Raw genomic sequence first — 21202 nt, 5'->3', positions numbered from 1 at the left:
AAAAAAATGCAAGAAATCTTGCTTAAAATGCAATGTTATGCGAAAATCTGAGATTTGAAGGCCAAATCATTATCGTGATATTACATGAAATAGTATCGAAATATTGGTAAAAATGAATATATATACGTAATATCAAACTACATGAAAAACGTGATAAAAGTCATTATTATACCAAATTTGAGGATTTTAACTTTGAATCATAAAGCGACGTTTCGTATTTTTTAGACCCCTAGAAAAGACGTATAAAGATGTTGCTTCCAATACAAATGATAAAAATCAATGTGTTTTCATTAAAATTAACTAAAATGTTCCTGATTTTCGGTTTATATTACCGATGGAAGATGTACACGTAAAACCGTTCTAATCCGGCTGAAACGTCGATATATGCAATAAAAACAGAACTTCTCCCCTTTTCAATATCTTACTCAGTATTTTAACGAGAAACAAATTGGTGATTGAAATTGAAGTATTTAAGGTTATTTTCTAATCAATTATTTGTTTGCATCATTTTTATCGTATATTTAATGAATTATTAACAATAAACTGAAAATTCAAAAAACGTGGAAAAACGGCAAAATATTGCCTAATTCGATGATATTTTGTTTAAATCACATAAAGGAAAAGGGGATGATAAAGGTCAAAATATTGCTAAATTCGATGATTTTTAGTACAAAACAAAATGCAAGAAAACTTGCTTAAAATGCAAAATTTGCGAAATTCTGAGATATGAAGGCCAAATCACATATCGTGAGAAAACATGAAGTAGTATCGAAATATTGGTAAAAACTAATATATATACGTAAAATCACACTACATGAATAACTTGAAAACGTCACTATATTACTATATTTGAGGATTTTAACTTCAAATCATAGAGCGAGGTTTCGTATTATTTAGATCCAAGAAAAAACATATGACAATGTTGTTTCATATACAAAAGATAAAAATCATGTGTTTTCATTAGAATTAACTAAAATGTTCCTGATTTTTTGTTTATATTACCGATGGAAGATGTACACGTGACACCGCTCTAATCCGGCTGAAACGTCGATATATGCAATAAAAACAGAACTTCTCCCCTTTCCAATATCTTACTCAGTGTTTTAACGAGAAACAACTAGTTGATTGAAAATGAAGTGTTTAAGGTTAATTTCTAATCAATTATTTGTTTGCATCATTTTTATCGTATATTTAATGAATTAATAGCAATAAACTGAAAATTCACAAAAACGTGAAAAAACAGCAAAATATTGCCTAATTCGATAATATTTTGTTTATATCACATAAAGGAAAAGGGGATGATAAACGTCAAAATATTGCTGAATTCGATGATTTTTAGTACGAAACAAAATGCAAGAAAACTTGCTTAAAATGCAATATTATGCGAAAATCTGAGATTTGAAGGCCAAATCACATATCGTGATACTACATGAAATAGTATCGAAATATTGGTAAAAATGAATATATATACGTAATATCAAACTACATGAAAAACGTGAAAAAAGTCATTATTATACTAAATTTGACGATTTTAACTTCGAATCATAAAGCGACGTTTCATATTTTTTAGACCCTAGAAAAGACGTATAAAGATGTTGCTTCCAATACAAATGATAAAAATCAATGTGTTTTCATTAAAATTAACTAAAATGTTCCTGATTTTCGGTTTATATTACCGATGGAAGATGTACACGTAAAACCGTTCTAATCCGGCTGAAACGTCGATATATGCAATAAAAACAGAACTATTCCCCTTTTCAATATCTTACTCAGTATTTTAACGAGAAACAAATTGGTGATTGAAAATGAAGTATTTAAGGTTATTTTCTAATCAGTTATGTGTTTGCATCATTTTTATCGTATATTTAATGAATTAATAGCAATAAACTGAAAATTCACAAAAACGTGGAAAAACAGCAAAATATTGCCTAATTCGATAATATTTTGTTTATATCACATAAAGGAAAAGGGGATGATAAACGTCAAAATATTGTTGAATTCGATGATTTTTAGTACAAAACAAAATGTAAGAAAACTTGCTTAAAAATGCAAAATTTGCGAAATTCTGAGATATGAAGGCCAAATCACATATCGTGAGAAAACATGAAGTAGTATCGAAATATTGGTAAAAACTAATATATATACGTAAAATCACACTACATGAATAATGTGAAAAAGTCACTATATTGCCATATTTGAAAATTTTAACTTCAAATCATAGAACGAGGTTTCGTATTATTTAGATCCAAGAAAAAACATATGACAATGTTGTTTCAAATACAAATGAAAAAAATCAATGTGTTTTCATTAGAATTAACTAAAATGTTCCTGATTTTCCGTTTATATTACCGATGGAAAATGTACTCGTAAAACCGCTCTAATCCGCCTGAAACGTCGATATATGCAATAAAAACAGAAATTCTCCCCTTTCCAATATCTTACTCAGTATTTTAACGAGAAACAAATAGTTGATTGAAAATGAAGTGTTTAAATTTAATTTCTAATCAATTACGTGTTTGCATCATTTTTATCGTATATTTAATGAATTATTAGCAATAAACTGAAAATTCACAAAAACGTGGAAAAACAGCAAAATATTGCCTAATTAGATGATATTTTGTTTATATCACATAAAGGAAAAGAGGATGATAAACGTCAAAATATTGCTGAATTCGATGATTTTTTGTACGAAAAAAAAATGCAAGAAATCTTGCTTAAAATGCAATGTTATGCGAAAATCTGAGATTTGAAGGCCAAATCATTATCGTGATATTACATGAAATAGTATCGAAATATTGGTAAAAATGAATATATATACGTAATATCAAACTACATGAAAAACGTGAAAAAAGTCATTATTATACCAAATTTGAGGATTTTAACTTTGAATCATAAAGCGACGTTTCGTATTTTTTAGACCCCTAGAAAAGACGTATAAAGATGTTGCTTCCAATACAAATGATAAAATCAATGTGTTTTCATTAAAATTAACTAAAATGTTCCTGATTTTCGGTTTATATTACCGATGGAAGATGTACACGTAAAACCGTTCTAATCCGGCTGAAACGTCGATATATGCAATAAAAACAGAACTTCTCCCCTTTTCAATATCTTACTCAGTATTTTAACGAGAAACAAATTGGTGATTGAAATTGAAGTATTTAAGGTTATTTTCTAATCAATTATTTGTTTGCATCATTTTTATCGTATATTTAATGAATTATTAACAATAAACTGAAAATTCAAAAAACGTGGAAAAACGGCAAAATATTGCCTAATTCGATGATATTTTGTTTAAATCACATAAAGGAAAAGGGGATGATAAAGGTCAAAATATTGCTAAATTCGATGATTTTTAGTACAAAACAAAATGCAAGAAAACTTGCTTAAAATGCAAAATTTGCGAAATTCTGAGATATGAAGGCCAAATCACATATCGTGAGAAAACATGAAGTAGTATCGAAATATTGGTAAAAACTAATATATATACGTAAAATCACACTACATGAATAACTTGAAAACGTCACTATATTACTATATTTGAGGATTTTAACTACAAATCATAGAGCGAGGTTTCGTATTATTTAGATCCAAGAAAAAACATATGACAATGTTGTTTCATATACAAAAGATAAAAATCATGTGTTTTCATTAGAATTAACTAAAATGTTCCTGATTTTTTGTTTATATTACCGATGGAAGATGTACACGTGACACCGCTCTAATCCGGCTGAAACGTCGATATATGCAATAAAAACAGAACTTCTCCCCTTTCCAATATCTTACTCAGTGTTTTAACGAGAAACAACTAGTTGATTGAAAATGAAGTGTTTAAGGTTAATTTCTAATCAATTATTTGTTTGCATCATTTTTATCGTATATTTAATGAATTAATAGCAATAAACTGAAAATTCACAAAAACGTGAAAAAACAGCAAAATATTGCCTAATTCGATAATATTTTGTTTATATCACATAAAGGAAAAGGGGATGATAAACGTCAAAATATTGCTGAATTCGATGATTTTTAGTACGAAACAAAATGCAAGAAAACTTGCTTAAAATGCAATATTATGCGAAAATCTGAGATTTGAAGGCCAAATCACATATCGTGATACTACATGAAATAGTATCGAAATATTGGTAAAAATGAATATATATACGTAATATCAAACTACATGAAAAACGTGAAAAAAGTCATTATTATACTAAATTTGACGATTTTAACTTCGAATCATAAAGCGACGTTTCATATTTTTTAGACCCTAGAAAAGACGTATAAAGATGTTGCTTCCAATACAAATGATAAAAATCAATGTGTTTTCATTAAAATTAACTAAAATGTTCCTGATTTTCGGTTTATATTACCGATGGAAGATGTACACGTAAAACCGTTCTAATCCGGCTGAAACGTCGATATATGCAATAAAAACAGAACTATTCCCCTTTTCAATATCTTACTCAGTATTTTAACGAGAAACAAATTGGTGATTGAAAATGAAGTATTTAAGGTTATTTTCTAATCAGTTATGTGTTTGCATCATTTTTATCGTATATTTAATGAATTATTAACAATAAACTGATAATTCAAAAAACGTTGAAAAACGGCAAAATATTGCCTAATTCGATGATATTTTGTTTAAATCACACAATGGAAAAAGGGATGATAAAGGTCAAAATATTGCTAAATTCGATGATTTTTAGTACAAAACAAAATGTAAGAAAACTTGCTTAAAAATGCAAAATTTGCGAAATTCTGAGATATGAAGGCCAAATCACATATCGTGAGAAAACATGAAGTAGTATCGAAATATTGGTAAAAACTAATATATATACGTAAAATCACACTACATAAATAATGTGAAAAAGTCACTATATTGCCATATTTGAAAATTTTAACTTCAAATCATAGAGCGAGGTTTCGTATTATTTAGATCCAAGAAAAAACATATGACAATGTTGTTTCAAATACAAATGAAAAAAAATCAATGTGTTTTCATTAGAATTAACTAAAATGTTCCTGATTTTCCGTTTATATTACCGATGGAAAATGTACTCGTAAAACCGCTCTAATCCGCCTGAAACGTCGATATATGCAATAAAAACAGAAATTCTCCCCTTTCCAATATCTTACTCAGTATTTTAACGAGAAACAAATAGTTGATTGAAAATGAAGTGTTTAAATTTAATTTCTAATCAATTACGTGTTTGCATCATTTTTATCGTATATTTAATGAATTATTAGCAATAAACTGAAAATTCACAAAAACGTGGAAAAACAGCAAAATATTGCCTAATTAGATGATATTTTGTTTATATCACATAAAGGAAAAGAGGATGATAAACGTCAAAATATTGCTGAATTCGATGATTTTTAGTACGAAAAAAAATGCAAGAAAACTTTCTTAAAATGCAATGTTATGCGAAAATCTGAGATTTGAAGGCCAAATCACTATCGTGATACTACATGAAATAGTATCAAAATATTGGTAAAAATGAATATATATACGTAATATCAAACTACATGAAAAACGTGAAAAAAGTCATTATTATACCAAATTTGAGGATTTTAACTTTGAATCATAAAGCGACGTTTCGTATTTTTTAGACCCCTAGAAAAGACGTATAAAGATGTTGCTTCCAATACAAATGATAAAAATCAATGTGTTTTCATTAAAATTAACTAAAATGTTCCTGATTTTCGGTTTATATTACCGATGGAAGATGTACACGTAAAACCGTTCTAATCCGGCTGAAACGTCGATATATGCAATAAAAACAGAACTTCTCCCCTTTTCAATATCTTACTCAGTATTTTAACGAGAAACAAATTGGTGATTGAAATTGAAGTATTTAAGGTTATTTTCTAATCAATTATTTGTTTGCATCATTTTTATCGTATATTTAATGAATTATTAACAATAAACTGAAAATTCAAAAAACGTGGAAAAACGGCAAAATATTGCCTAATTCGATGATATTTTGTTTAAATCACATAAAGGAAAAGGGGATGATAAAGGTCAAAATATTGCTAAATTCGATGATTTTTAGTACAAAACAAAATGCAAGAAAACTTGCTTAAAATGCAAAATTTGCGAAATTCTGAGATATGAAGGCCAAATCACATATCGTGAGAAAACATGAAGTAGTATCGAAATATTGGTAAAAACTAATATATATACGTAAAATCACACTACATGAATAACTTGAAAACGTCACTATATTACTATATTTGAGGATTTTAACTTCAAATCATAGAGCGAGGTTTCGTATTATTTAGATCCAAGAAAAAACATATGACAATGTTGTTTCATATACAAAAGATAAAAATCATGTGTTTTCATTAGAATTAACTAAAATGTTCCTGATTTTTTGTTTATATTACCGATGGAAGATGTACACGTGACACCGCTCTAATCCGGCTGAAACGTCGATATATGCAATAAAAACAGAACTTCTCCCCTTTCCAATATCTTACTCAGTGTTTTAACGAGAAACAACTAGTTGATTGAAAATGAAGTGTTTAAGGTTAATTTCTAATCAATTATTTGTTTGCATCATTTTTATCGTATATTTAATGAATTAATAGCAATAAACTGAAAATTCACAAAAACGTGAAAAAACAGCAAAATATTGCCTAATTCGATAATATTTTGTTTATATCACATAAAGGAAAAGGGGATGATAAACGTCAAAATATTGCTGAATTCGATGATTTTTAGTACGAAACAAAATGCAAGAAAACTTGCTTAAAATGCAATATTATGCGAAAATCTGAGATTTGAAGGCCAAATCACATATCGTGATACTACATGAAATAGTATCGAAATATTGGTAAAAATGAATATATATACGTAATATCAAACTACATGAAAAACGTGAAAAAAGTCATTATTATACTAAATTTGACGATTTTAACTTCGAATCATAAAGCGACGTTTCATATTTTTTAGACCCTAGAAAAGACGTATAAAGATGTTGCTTCCAATACAAATGATAAAAATCAATGTGTTTTCATTAAAATTAACTAAAATGTTCCTGATTTTCGGTTTATATTACCGATGGAAGATGTACACGTAAAACCGTTCTAATCCGGCTGAAACGTCGATATATGCAATAAAAACAGAACTATTCCCCTTTTCAATATCTTACTCAGTATTTTAACGAGAAACAAATTGGTGATTGAAAATGAAGTATTTAAGGTTATTTTCTAATCAGTTATGTGTTTGCATCATTTTTATCGTATATTTAATGAATTATTAACAATAAACTGATAATTCAAAAAACGTTGAAAAACGGCAAAATATTGCCTAATTCGATGATATTTTGTTTAAATCACACAATGGAAAAAGGGATGATAAAGGTCAAAATATTGCTAAATTCGATGATTTTTAGTACAAAACAAAATGTAAGAAAACTTGCTTAAAAATGCAAAATTTGCGAAATTCTGAGATATGAAGGCCAAATCACATATCGTGAGAAAACATGAAGTAGTATCGAAATATTGGTAAAAACTAATATATATACGTAAAATCACACTACATAAATAATGTGAAAAAGTCACTATATTGCCATATTTGAAAATTTTAACTTCAAATCATAGAGCGAGGTTTCGTATTATTTAGATCCAAGAAAAAACATATGACAATGTTGTTTCAAATACAAATGAAAAAAATCAATGTGTTTTCATTAGAATTAACTAAAATGTTCCTGATTTTCCGTTTATATTACCGATGGAAAATGTACTCGTAAAACCGCTCTAATCCGCCTGAAACGTCGATATATGCAATAAAAACAGAAATTCTCCCCTTTCCAATATCTTACTCAGTATTTTAACGAGAAACAAATAGTTGATTGAAAATGAAGTGTTTAAATTTAATTTCTAATCAATTACGTGTTTGCATCATTTTTATCGTATATTTAATGAATTATTAGCAATAAACTGAAAATTCACAAAAACGTGGAAAAACAGCAAAATATTGCCTAATTAGATGATATTTTGTTTATATCACATAAAGGAAAAGAGGATGATAAACGTCAAAATATTGCTGAATTCGATGATTTTTAGTACGAAAAAAAATGCAAGAAAACTTTCTTAAAATGCAATGTTATGCGAAAATCTGAGATTTGAAGGCCAAATCACTATCGTGATACTACATGAAATAGTATCAAAATATTGGTAAAAATGAATATATATACGTAATATCAAACTACATGAAAAACGTGAAAAAAGTCATTTTTATACCAAATTTGAGGATTTTAACTTTGAATCATAAAGCGACGTTTCGTATTTTTTAGACCCCTAGAAAAGACGTATAAAGATGTTGCTTCCAATACAAATGATAAAAATCAATGTGTTTTCATTAAAATTAACTAAAATGTTCCTGATTTTCGGTTTATATTACCGATGGAAGATGTACACGTAAAACCGTTCTAATCCGGCTGAAACGTCGATATATGCAATAAAAACAGAACTTCTCCCCTTTTCAATATCTTACTCAGTATTTTAACGAGAAACAAATTGGTGATTGAAATTGAAGTATTTAAGGTTATTTTCTAATCAATTATGTGTTTGCATCATTTTTATCGTATATTTAATGAATTATTAACAATAAACTGAAAATTCAAAAAACGTGGAAAAACGGCAAAATATTGCCTAATTCGATGATATTTTGTTTAAATCACAAAAAGGAAAAGGGGATGATAAAGGTCAAAATATTGCTAAATTCGATGATTTTTAGTACAAAACAAAATGCAAGAAAACTTGCTTAAAATGCAAAATTTGCAAAATTCTGAGATATGAAGGCCAAATCACATATCGTGAGAAAACATGAAGTAGTATCGAAATATTGGTAAAAACTAATATATATACGTAAAATCACACTACATGAATAACTTGAAAAAGTCACTATATTACTATATTTGAGGATTTTAACTTCAAATCATAGAGCGAGGTTTCGTATTATTTAGATCCAAGAAAAAACATATGACAATGTTGTTTCATATACAAAAGATAAAAATCATGTGTTTTCATTAGAATTAACTAAAATGTTCCTGATTTTTGTTTATATTACCGATGGAAGATGTACACGTGACACCGCTCTAATCCGGCTGAAACGTCGATATATGCAATAAAAACAGAACTTCTCCCCTTTCCAATATCTTACTCAGTATTTTAAAGAGAAACAAATAATTGATTGAAAATGAAGTGTTTTAAGGTTAATTTCTAATCAATTATGTTTTTGCATCATTTTTATCGTATATTTAATGAATTAATAGCAATAAACTGAAAATTCACAAAAACGTGGAAAAACAGCAAAATATTGCCTAATTCGATAATATTTTGTTTATATCACATAAAGGAAAAGGGGATGATAAACGTCAAAATATTGTTGAATTCGATGATTTTTAGTACAAAACAAAATGTAAGAAAACTTGCTTAAAAATGCAAAATTTGCGAAATTCTGAGATATGAAGGCCAAATCACATATCGTGAGAAAACATGAAGTAGTATCGAAATATTGGTAAAAACTAATATATATACGTAAAATCACACTACATGAATAATGTGAAAAAGTCACTATATTGCCATATTTGAAAATTTTAACTTCAAATCATAGAACGAGGTTTCGTATTATTTAGATCCAAGAAAAAACATATGACAATGTTGTTTCAAATACAAATGAAAAAAATCAATGTGTTTTCATTAGAATTAACTAAAATGTTCCTGATTTTCCGTTTATATTACCGATGGAAAATGTACTCGTAAAACCGCTCTAATCCGCCTGAAACGTCGATATATGCAATAAAAACAGAAATTCTCCCCTTTCCAATATCTTACTCAGTATTTTAACGAGAAACAAATAGTTGATTGAAAATGAAGTGTTTAAATTTAATTTCTAATCAATTACGTGTTTGCATCATTTTTATCGTATATTTAATGAATTATTAGCAATAAACTGAAAATTCACAAAAACGTGGAAAAACAGCAAAATATTGCCTAATTAGATGATATTTTGTTTATATCACATAAAGGAAAAGAGGATGATAAACGTCAAAATATTGCTGAATTCGATGATTTTTAGTACGAAAAAAAATGCAAGAAATCTTGCTTAAAATGCAATGTTATGCGAAAATCTGAGATTTGAAGGCCAAATCATTATCGTGATATTACATGAAATAGTATCGAAATATTGGTAAAAATGAATATATATACGTAATATCAAACTACATGAAAAACGTGAAAAAAGTCATTATTATACCAAATTTGAGGATTTTAACTTTGAATCATAAAGCGACGTTTCGTATTTTTTAGACCCCTAGAAAAGACGTATAAAGATGTTGCTTCCAATACAAATGATAAAAATCAATGTGTTTTCATTAAAATTAACTAAAATGTTAATGATTTTCGGTTTATATTACCGATGGAAGATGTACACGTAAAACCGTTCTAATCCGGCTGAAACGTCGATATATGCAATAAAAACAGAACTTCTCCCCTTTTCAATATCTTACTCAGTATTTTAACGAGAAACAAATTGGTGATTGAAATTGAAGTATTTAAGGTTATTTTCTAATCAATTATTTGTTTGCATCATTTTTATCGTATATTTAATGAATTATTAACAATAAACTGAAAATTCAAAAAACGTGGAAAAACGGCAAAATATTGCCTAATTCGATGATATTTTGTTTAAATCACATAAAGGAAAAGGGGATGATAAAGGTCAAAATATTGCTAAATTCGATGATTTTTAGTACAAAACAAAATGCAAGAAAACTTGCTTAAAATGCAAAATTTGCGAAATTCTGAGATATGAAGGCCAAATCACATATCGTGAGAAAACATGAAGTAGTATCGAAATATTGGTAAAAACTAATATATATACGTAAAATCACACTACATGAATAACTTGAAAACGTCACTATATTACTATATTTGAGGATTTTAACTTCAAATCATAGAGCGAGGTTTCGTATTATTTAGATCCAAGAAAAAACATATGACAATGTTGTTTCATATACAAAAGATAAAAATCATGTGTTTTCATTAGAATTAACTCAAATGTTCCTGATTTTTTGTTTATATTACCGATGGAAGATGTACACGTGACACCGCTCTAATCCGGCTGAAACGTCGATATATGCAATAAAAACAGAACTTCTCCCCTTTCCAATATCTTACTCAGTGTTTTAACGAGAAACAAATAGTTGATTGAAAATGAAGTGTTTAAGGTTAATTTCTAATCAATTATTTGTTTGCATCATTTTTATCGTATATTTAATGAATTAATAGCAATAAACTGAAAATTCACAAAAACGTGAAAAAACAGCAAAATATTGCCTAATTCGATAATATTTTGTTTATATCACATAAAGGAAAAGGGGATGATAAACGTCAAAATATTGCTGAATTCGATGATTTTTAGTACGAAACAAAATGCAAGAAAACTTGCTTAAAATGCAATATTATGCGAAAATCTGAGATTTGAAGGCCAAATCACATATCGTGATACTACATGAAATAGTATCGAAATATTGGTAAAAATGAATATATATACGTAATATCAAACTACATGAAAAACGTGAAAATGTCATTATTATACTAAATTTGACGATTTTAACTTCGAATCATAAAGCGACGTTTCATATTTTTTAGACCCTAGAAAAGACGTATAAAGATGTTGCTTCCAATACAAATGATAAAAATCAATGTGTTTTCGTTAAAATTAACTAAAATGTTCCTGATTTTCGGTTTATATTACCGATGGAAGATGTACACGTAAAACCGTTCTAATCCGGCTGAAACGTCGATATATGCAATAAAAACAGAACTATTCCCCTTTTCAATATCTTACTCAGTATTTTAACGAGAAACAAATTGGTGATTGAAAATGAAGTATTTAAGGTTATTTTCTAATCAGTTATGTGTTTGCATCATTTTTATCGTATATTTAATGAATTATTAACAATAAACTGATAATTCAAAATACGTTGAAAAACGGCAAAATATTGCCTAATTCGATGATATTTTGTTTAAATCACATAATGGAAAAGGGGATGATAAAGGTCAAAATATTGCTAAATTCGATGATTTTTAGTACAAAACAAAATGTAAGAAAACTTGCTTAAAAATGCAAAATTTGCGAAATTCTGAGATATGAAGGCCAAATCACATATCGTGAGAAAACATGAAGTAGTATCGAAATATTGGTAAAAACTAATATATATACGTAAAATTACACTACATGAATAACGTTAAAAAAGTCTCCATATTGCCATATTTGAGGATTTTACCTTCAAACCATAGAGCGAGGTTTCGTATTATTTAGATCCAAGAAAAAACATATGACAATGTTGTTTCAAATACAAATGATAAAAATCAATGTGGTTTCATTAGAATTAACTAAAATAATCATGATTTTCTGTTTATATTACCGAAGGAAGATGTACACGTGAAACCGCTCTAATCCGGCTGAAACGTCGATATATGCAATAAAAACAGAACTTCTCCCCTTTCCAATATCTTACTCAGTATTCTAAAGAGAAACAAATAATTGATTGAAAATGAAGTGTTTTAAGGTTAATTTCTAATCAATTATGTATTTGCATCATTTTTATCGTATATTTAATGAATTAATAGCAATAAACTGAAAATTCACAAAAACGTGGAAAAACAGCAAAATATTGCCTAATTCGATAATATTTTGTTTATATCACATAAAGGAAAAGGGGATGATAAACGTCAAAATATTGTTGAATTCGATGATTTTTAGTACGAAACAAAATGCAAGAAAACTTGCTTAAAATGCAATATTATGCGATAATCTGTGATTTGAAGGCCAAATCACATATCGTGATACTACATGAAATAGTATCTAAATATTGGTAAAAATGAATATATTTACGTAATATCAAACTATATGAAAAACGTGAAAAAAGTCATTATTATACCAAATTTGAGGATTTTAACTTCGAATCATAAAGCGACGTTGCTAATTTTTTAGACCCTAGAAAAGACGTATAAAGATGTTGCTTCCAATACAAATGATAAAAATCAATGTGTTTTCATTAAAATTAACTAAAATGTTTCTGATTTTCGGTTTATATTACCGATGGAAGATGTACACGTAAAAGCGAACTAATCCGGCTGAACGTCGATATATGCAATAAAAAAAAGAACTTCTCCCCTTTTCAATATCTTACTCAGTATTTTAACGAGAAACAAATTGGTGATTGAAAATGAAGTATTTAAGGTTATTTTCTAATCAATTATGTGCTTGCATCATTTTTATTGTATATTTAATGAATTAATAACAATAAACTGAAAATTCAAAAAACGTGGAAAACGGCAAAATATTGCCTAATTCGATGATATTTTGTTTAAATCATGTAAGTTAAAGGGGATGATAAAGGTCAAAATATTGCTAAATTCGATGATTTTTGGTACAAAACAAGATGCAAGAAAACTTGCTTAAAATGCAAAATTTGCGAAATTCTGAGATATGGAGGCCAAATCACATATCGTGAGAAAACATGAAGTAGTATCGAAATATTGGTAAAAACTAATATATATACGTAAAATCACACTACATGAATAATGTGAAAAAGTCACTATATTGCCATATTTGAAAATTTTAACTTCAAATCATAGAGCGAGGTTTCGTATTATTTAGATCCAAGAAAAAACATATGACAATGTTATTTCAAATACAAATGAAAAAAATCAATGTGTTTTCATTAGAATTAACTAAAATGTTCCTGATTTTCCTTTTATATTACCGATGGAAGATGTACACGTAAAACCGCTCTAATCCGGCTGAAACGTCGATATATGCAATAAAAACAGAACTTCTCCCCTTTCCAATATCTTACTCAGTATTTTAACAAGATACAAATAGTTGAGTGAGAATGAAGTGTTTAAGGCTCAAGAGAGTGATGCAAAGGCTCAAGAGAGTGATCTAGAGGCTTAAGAGAGGGATGCAGAGGCTCACGAGAGGGATGCAGAGGCTTAAGAGAGTGATGCAGAGGCGGAAGAGAGTGTTGCAGAGGCTTAAGAGAGGGATGCAGAGGCTTAAGAGAGTGATGCAAAGGCTCAAGAGAGTGATGCAGAGGCTTAAGAGAGGGATGCAGAGGCTCAAGAGAGGGATGCAGAGGCTTAAGAGAGGGATGCAGAGGCTGATGAGAGTGTTGCAGAGGCTTAAGAGAGGGATGCAGAGGCTCAACAGAGTGATGTAAAGGCTCAAGAGAGTGATGCAGAGGCTGAAGAGAGGTTGCAGAGGCTTAAGAGAGGGATGCAGAGGCTCAAGAGAGGGATGCAGAGGCTTAAGAGAGTGATGCACAGGCTGAAGAGAGTGTTGCAGAGGTTTAAGAGAGGGATGCAGAGGCTCAAGAGAGTGATGCAAAGGTTCAAGAGAGTGATGCAGAGGTTCAAGAGAGTGATGCAGAGGATCAAGAGAGTGATGCAGAGGCTGAAGAGAGAGATGCAGAGGCTAAAGAGAGTGATGCAGAGGCTCAAGAGAGTGATGCAGGGAACCAAGAGAATGATATAGAGGCTAAAGAGAGTGATGCAGAGGCTCAAGAGAGTGATGCAGGGGATCAAGAGAATGATGTAGAGGCTTAAGAGGAGGATATAGAGGCTTAAGAGAGGGATGCAGAGGATTAAGAGAGGGAAGCAGGAGTTCAAGAGAGGGATGAAGAGGCTCAAGAGAGTGATTCAGAGGCTTACGAGAGTGATGCAGAGGCTTAAGAGAGTGTTGCAGAGGCATAAGAGAGGGATGCAAAGGCTCAAGCGAGGGATGCAGAGGCACAGGAGAGGGATGCAGACACTCTGCAACACTCTCTTCAGCCTCTGCATCACTCTCTTAAGCCTTTGCATCACTCTCTTGAGCCTCTGCATCACTCTCTTAAGCCTCTGCGTCCCTTTTTTGAGCCTCTGCATCGATTTCTTAAGCCTATGCATCCCTTTTTTGAGCCTCTGCATCACTTTCTCAAGATTCTGCATACCTTTCTTGAGCCTTTGCATCACTCTCTTTAACTCTTGCATCCCTCTCATGAGCCTCTGCATCCCTATCTTGTGCCTCTGCATCCCTCACTTGAGCCTCTGCATCCCTCTCTTGATCCTCGGCATCCCTCGCTTGAGCCTCTGCATCCCTCTTTGAGGCCTCTGCATCACTCTCTTAAGCCTCTGCATCACTCTCGTAAGCCTCTGAATCACTCTCTTGAGCCTCTTCATCCCTCTCTTGAACTCCTGCATCCCTCTTTTGATCCTCTGCATCACTCTCTTGAGCCTCTGCATCACTCTCTTAAACCTCTGCAGCCCTCTCTTGATCCTCTGCATCACTCTCTTGAGCCTCTGCATCACTCTCTTGAGCCTCTGCATCCCTCTCTTAAGCCTCTAGATCACTCTCTTGAGCCTTTGCATCACTCTCTTGAGCCTCTGCATCCCTCTCTTAAGCCTCTGCAACACTCTCTTGAGCCTCTACATCACGCTCTTGAGCCTTTGCATCACTCTCTTAAGCCTCTGCAACACTCTCTTCAGCCTCTGCATCACTCTCTTAAGCCTCTGCATCCCTTTTTTGAGCATCTGCATCACATTCTTAAGCCTCTGCATCCCTTTCTTTAGCCTCTGCATCAGTCTCTTGAACTCCTGGATCCCTCACATGAGCCTCTGCATCCCTCTCATGAGCCTTTGCATTACTGTCTTAAGCCTCTGCATCACTCTCGTAAACCTCTTAATCACTCTCATGAGCCTCTCTATCACTCTCATGAGCCCCTGCATCCCTCTATTGAGCCTCTGCATCCCTCTCTTAAGCCTCTGCAACACTCTCTTCAGCCTCTGCATCACTCTCTTAAGCCTCTGCATCCCTCTCTTGAGCTTCTTCAACCCTCTCTTAATCCTCTGCATCACTCTCTTGAGCCTTTGCATCACTCTCTTGAGCCTCTGCATCCCTCTCTTAAGCCTCTGCAACACTCTCTTCAGCCTCTGCAACACTCTCTTCAGCCTCTGCATCACTCACTTGAGCCTTTGCATCACTCTCTTGAGCCCCTGCATCACTCTCTTAAGCCTCTGCAACACTCTCTTCAGCCTCTGCATCACTCTCTTAAGACTCTGCATCCCTCTCTTGAGCCTCTGCATCCCTCTCTTAAGCCTCTAGATCACTCTCTTGAGCCGTTGCATCACTCTCTTGAGCCTTTGCATCACTCTCTTGAGCCTCTGCATCCCTCTCTTAAGCCTCTGCAACACTCTCATCAGCCTCTGCATCACCCTCTTGATCCTCTGCATCACTCACTTGAGCCTCTGCATCACTCTCTTGAGCCTTTGCATCACTCTCGTGAGCCTCTGCATCCCTCTCTTTAGCCTCTGCAACACACACTTCAGCCTCTGCAGAGGCTCAAGAGAGGGATGCAGAGGCATAAGAGAGGGATGCAGAGGCTCAAGAAAGGGATGTAGAGGCTTAAGAGAGGGATGCAAAGGCTCAATAGAGTGATGCAAAGGCTCTAGAGAGTGATGCAGAGGCTTAAGAGAGGGATGCAGAGGCTCAAGAGAAAGATGTAGAGGCTCAAGAGAGTGATGCAGAGGCTCAAGCGAGGGATGCAGAGGTTGAAGAGAGGTATGCAGAGGCTCAAGAGAATGATGCAGGGGCTCAAGAGAGTGATGCAGAGGCTTAAGAGAGGGATGCAGAGGATCAAGAGAGTGATGCAGAGGCTTGAGAGAGGAATGCAGAGGCTGAAGAGAATGATGCAGAGGCTTAAGAGAGGGATGCAGAGGCTCAAGAGAGTGATAGAGAAGCTCAAGAGAGTGAAGCAGAGGCTCAACAGAGTGATTCAGAGGCTTACGAGAGTGATGCAGAGGCTTAAGAGAGTGATGCAGAGGCTTAAGAGAGGGGTGCAGAGGCTCAAGACAGGGATGGAGAGGCTCAAGAGAGGGATGCAGAGGCTTAGGAGATGGATAGAGGAGTTCAAGAGAGGGATGCAGAGGCTCATGAGAGGGATATAGGAGTTCAAGAGAGAGATGCAGAGGCTCAAGAGAGGGATGCAGAGGCTCAAGAGAATGATGTAGAGGCCTAAGAGAGGGATTATCCCTTTTTTGAGCCTCTGCATCACTTTCTTAAGCCTCTGCACCCCTTTTTTGAGCCTCAGCATCACATTCTTAAGATTCTGCATACCTTTCTTGAGCCTTTGCATCACTCTCTTGAACTCCTGCTTCCCGCTCATGAGCCTCTGCATCTCTCTCTTGTGCCTCTGCATCCCTCGCTTGAGCCTCTGCATCCCTCTCTTAAGCCTTTGCATCACTCTCGTAAGCCTCTGCATCACTCTCGTAAGCCTCTGAATCACTCTCTTGAGCCTCTTCATCCCTCTCTTGAACTCCTGCATCCCTCTCTTGATTCTCTGCATCACTCTCTTGAGCCTCTGCATCATTCTCTAAAACCTCTGCATCCCTCTCTTGATCCTCTGCATCACTCTCTTGAGCCTCTGCATCATTCTCTTGAGCCTCTACATCCTTCTCGTAAGATTCTACATCATTCTCTTGAACCCCTGCATCACTCTCTTGAGCCTCTGCATCACTCTCTTGATCCTCTGCATCACTCTTTGAACCTCTGCATCACTCTCTTGAGCCTTTGCATCTCTCTCTTGAGCCTCTGCATCCCTCTCTTAAGCCTCTGCAACACTCTCTTCATCCTCTTCATCACTCTCTTAAGCCTCTGCATCCCTCTCCTGAGCCTCTGCATCCCTCTCTTAAGCCTCTGCAACACTTTCTTCAGCCTCTGCATCACTCTCTTGAGCCTTTGCATCACTCTCTTGAGCCTCTGCATCCCTCTCTTAAGCCTCTGCAACACTCTCTTCAGATTCTGCATCACTCTCTTTAGCCTCTGCATCCCTCTCTTGAGCCTCTGCATCCCTCTCTCAAGCCTCAGCATCACTCTCTTGAGCCTTTGCATCACTCTCTTGAGCCTCTGCATCCCTCTCTTAAGCCTCTGCAACACTCTCTTCAGCCTCTGCATCACTCTCTTGAGCATTTGCATCACTCTCTTGAGCCTCTGCATCACTCTCCTAAGCCTCTTCAACACTCTCTTCAGCCTCTGCATGACTCTCTTAAGCCTCTGCATCCCTCTCTTGAGCCTCTGCATCACTTTCTTATGCCTCTGCATCCCTTTTTTGAGCCTCTGCATCACTTTCTTAAGATTCTGCATACCTTTCTTGAGCCTTTGCATCACTCTCTTGAACTCCTGCATCCCTCACATGAGCCTCTGCATCCCTCTTCTGTGCCTCTGCATCCCTCACTTGAGCCTCTGCATCCCTCTCTTGAGCCTCGGCATTCCTCGCTGGAGCCTTTGCATCCCTCTCTTAAGCCTCTGCATCACTCTCTTAAGCCTCTGCATCACTCTCGTAAGCCTCTGAATCACTCTCTTGAGCCTCTTCATCCCTCTCCTGAACTCCTGCATCCCTCTCTTGATCCTCTGCATTACTCGCTGGAGCCTCTGCATCAATCTCTTAAACCTCTGCATCCCTCTCTTGATCCTCTGCATCACTCTCTTGAGCCTCTGCATCATTCTCTTGATCCTCTACATCCTTCTCTTAAGCCTCTACATCATTCTCTTGAACACCTGCATCACTCTCTTGAACCTCTGCATCACTCTCTTGCGCCTTTGCATCACTCTCTTGAGCCTCTGCATCCCTCTCTTAAGCCTCTGCAACACTCTCTTCAGATTCTGCATCACTCTCTTAAGCCTCTGCATCCCTCTCTTGAGCCTCTGCATCCCTCTCTCAAGCCTCTGCATCACTCTCTTGAGCCCTTGCATCACTCTCTTGAGCCTTTGCATCACTCTCTTGAGCCTCTACATCCCTCTCTTAAACCTCTACATCCCTCTCTTGAGACTCTGCATCCCTCTCTTATGCCTCTGCAACACTCTCTTCATCCTCTGCATCACTCACTTAAGCCTCTGCATACCTCTCTTGAGCCTCTGCATCCCTCTCTTAAGCCTCTGCATCCTTCTCTTGAGCCTCTGCAACACTCTCTTCAGCCTCTGCATCACTCTCTTCAGTCTCTGCATCACCCTCCTGATCCTCTGCATCACTCTCTTGAGCCTCTGCATCACTCTCTTGAGCCTTTGCATCACTCTCTTAAGCCTCTGCATCCCTCTCTAAAGCCTCTGCAACACTATCTTCAGCCTTTGCATCACTCTCTTGAGCCTCTGCATCCCTCTCTTGAGCCTGAAAATTCAGGCTCCTGAAAAACTGAAAATTCACCAAAACGTGGAAAAACGGCAAAATATTGCCTAATTCGATGATATTTTGTTTAAATTACATAAAGGAAAAAGAGGATGATAAACGTCAAATTATTGCTAAATTTAATGATTTTTAGTACAAAACAAAACGTAAGAAATCTTGCTTCAAAATGCAATATTATGCGAAATTCTCAGATTTAAAGCCAAGTCACATATCTTGAGAAAACATCAAGTATTATCGAAATATTGGTAAAAATGAATATATTTTCGTACAATCACACTTTCAAATAGAAATTATAAAAGTCAATGTGTTTTCATTAGAATTAAATAAAATGTTCCTGATTTTCCGTTTATATTACCGATGGAAGATGTACACGTAAAACCGCTATAATCCGGCTGAAACGTCGATATATGCAATAAAAACAGAACTTCTCCCCTTTCCAATATCTTACTCAGTATTTTAATGAGAAACAAATAGTTGATTGAAAATGAAGTGTTTAAGGTTAATTTCTAATAAATTATGTGTTTGCATCATTTTTATCGTATATTTAATGAATTAATAGCAATAAACTGAAAATTCACAAAAACGTGGAAAAACAGCAAAATATTGCCTAATTCGATGATATTTTGTTTATATCACATAAAGGAAAAGGGGATGATAAACGTCAAAATATTGCTGAATTCGATGATTTTTAGTACGAAACAAAATGCAAGAAAATTTGCTTAAAATGCGATATTATGCGAAAATCTGAGATTTCAAGGCCAAATCACATATCGTGATACTACATGAAATAGTATCGAAATATTGGTAAAATGAATATATTTCCGTAATATAAAACTAAATGAAAAACGTGAAAAAAGTTATTATTATACCAAATTTGAGGATTTTAACTTCGAATCATAGAGCGACGTTTCGTATTTTTTAGACCCTAGAAAAGACGTATAAAGATGTTGCTTCCAATACAAATGATAAAAATCAATGTGTTTTCATTAAAATTAACTAAAATGTTCCTGATTTTCGGTTTATATTACCGATGGAAGATGTACACGTAAAACCGTTCTATTCCGGCTGAAGCGTCGTTATATGCAATAAAAACAGAACTTCTCCCCTTTTCAATATCTTACTCAGTATTTTAACGAGAAACAAATAGATGATTGAACATGAAGTATTTAAGGTTATTTTCTGATCAATTATGTGTTTGCATAATTTTTATCGTATATTTAATGAATTAATAACAATAAACTGAAAATTCACAAAAACGTGGAAAAACGGCCTAATTCGATGATATTTGGTTTAAATCACATAAGGAAAAGGGGATGATAAAGGTTAAAATATTGCTAAATTCGATGATTTTTAGTACAAAATAAAATGCAAGAAAACTTGCTTAAAAATGCAAAATTTGCAAAATTCTGAGATTTGAATCCCAAATCTCATCTCGTGAGAAAACATGAAGTAGTATCGAAATATTGGTAAAAACGAATACGTAAAATCACACTACATGAATAACATGAAAAAAGTCACTATATTACCATATTTGAGGATTTTAACTTCAAATCATAGAGCGAGGTTTCGTATTATTTAGATCCAAGAAAAGACATGACAATGTTGTATTAAATACAAATGATAAAAATCAATTTGTTTTCATTAGAATTAACTTAAATGTTCCTGATTTTCCGTTTATATTACCGATGGAAGATTTACACGTAAAACCGCTCTAATCCGGCTGAAACGTCGATATATGCAATAAAAACAGAACTTCTCCCCTTTTCAAACTCTTACTCAGTATTTTAACGAGAAACAAATAGATGATTGAAAATGAAGTATTTAATGTTATTTTCTGATCAATTATGTGTTTACATAATTTTTCTCGTATATTTAATGAAATAATAACAATAAACTGAAAATTCACAAAAACGTGGAAAAACGGCAAAATATTGCCTAATTCGATGATATTTTGTTTAAATCACATAAAG

The sequence above is a fragment of the Procambarus clarkii genome, chromosome 48 (assembly GCF_040958095.1).
Source record: "Procambarus clarkii isolate CNS0578487 chromosome 48, FALCON_Pclarkii_2.0, whole genome shotgun sequence".
NCBI classification, from domain to species: domain Eukaryota; kingdom Metazoa; phylum Arthropoda; class Malacostraca; order Decapoda; family Cambaridae; genus Procambarus; species Procambarus clarkii.
Note: the sequence above shows the minus strand (reverse complement) of the source record.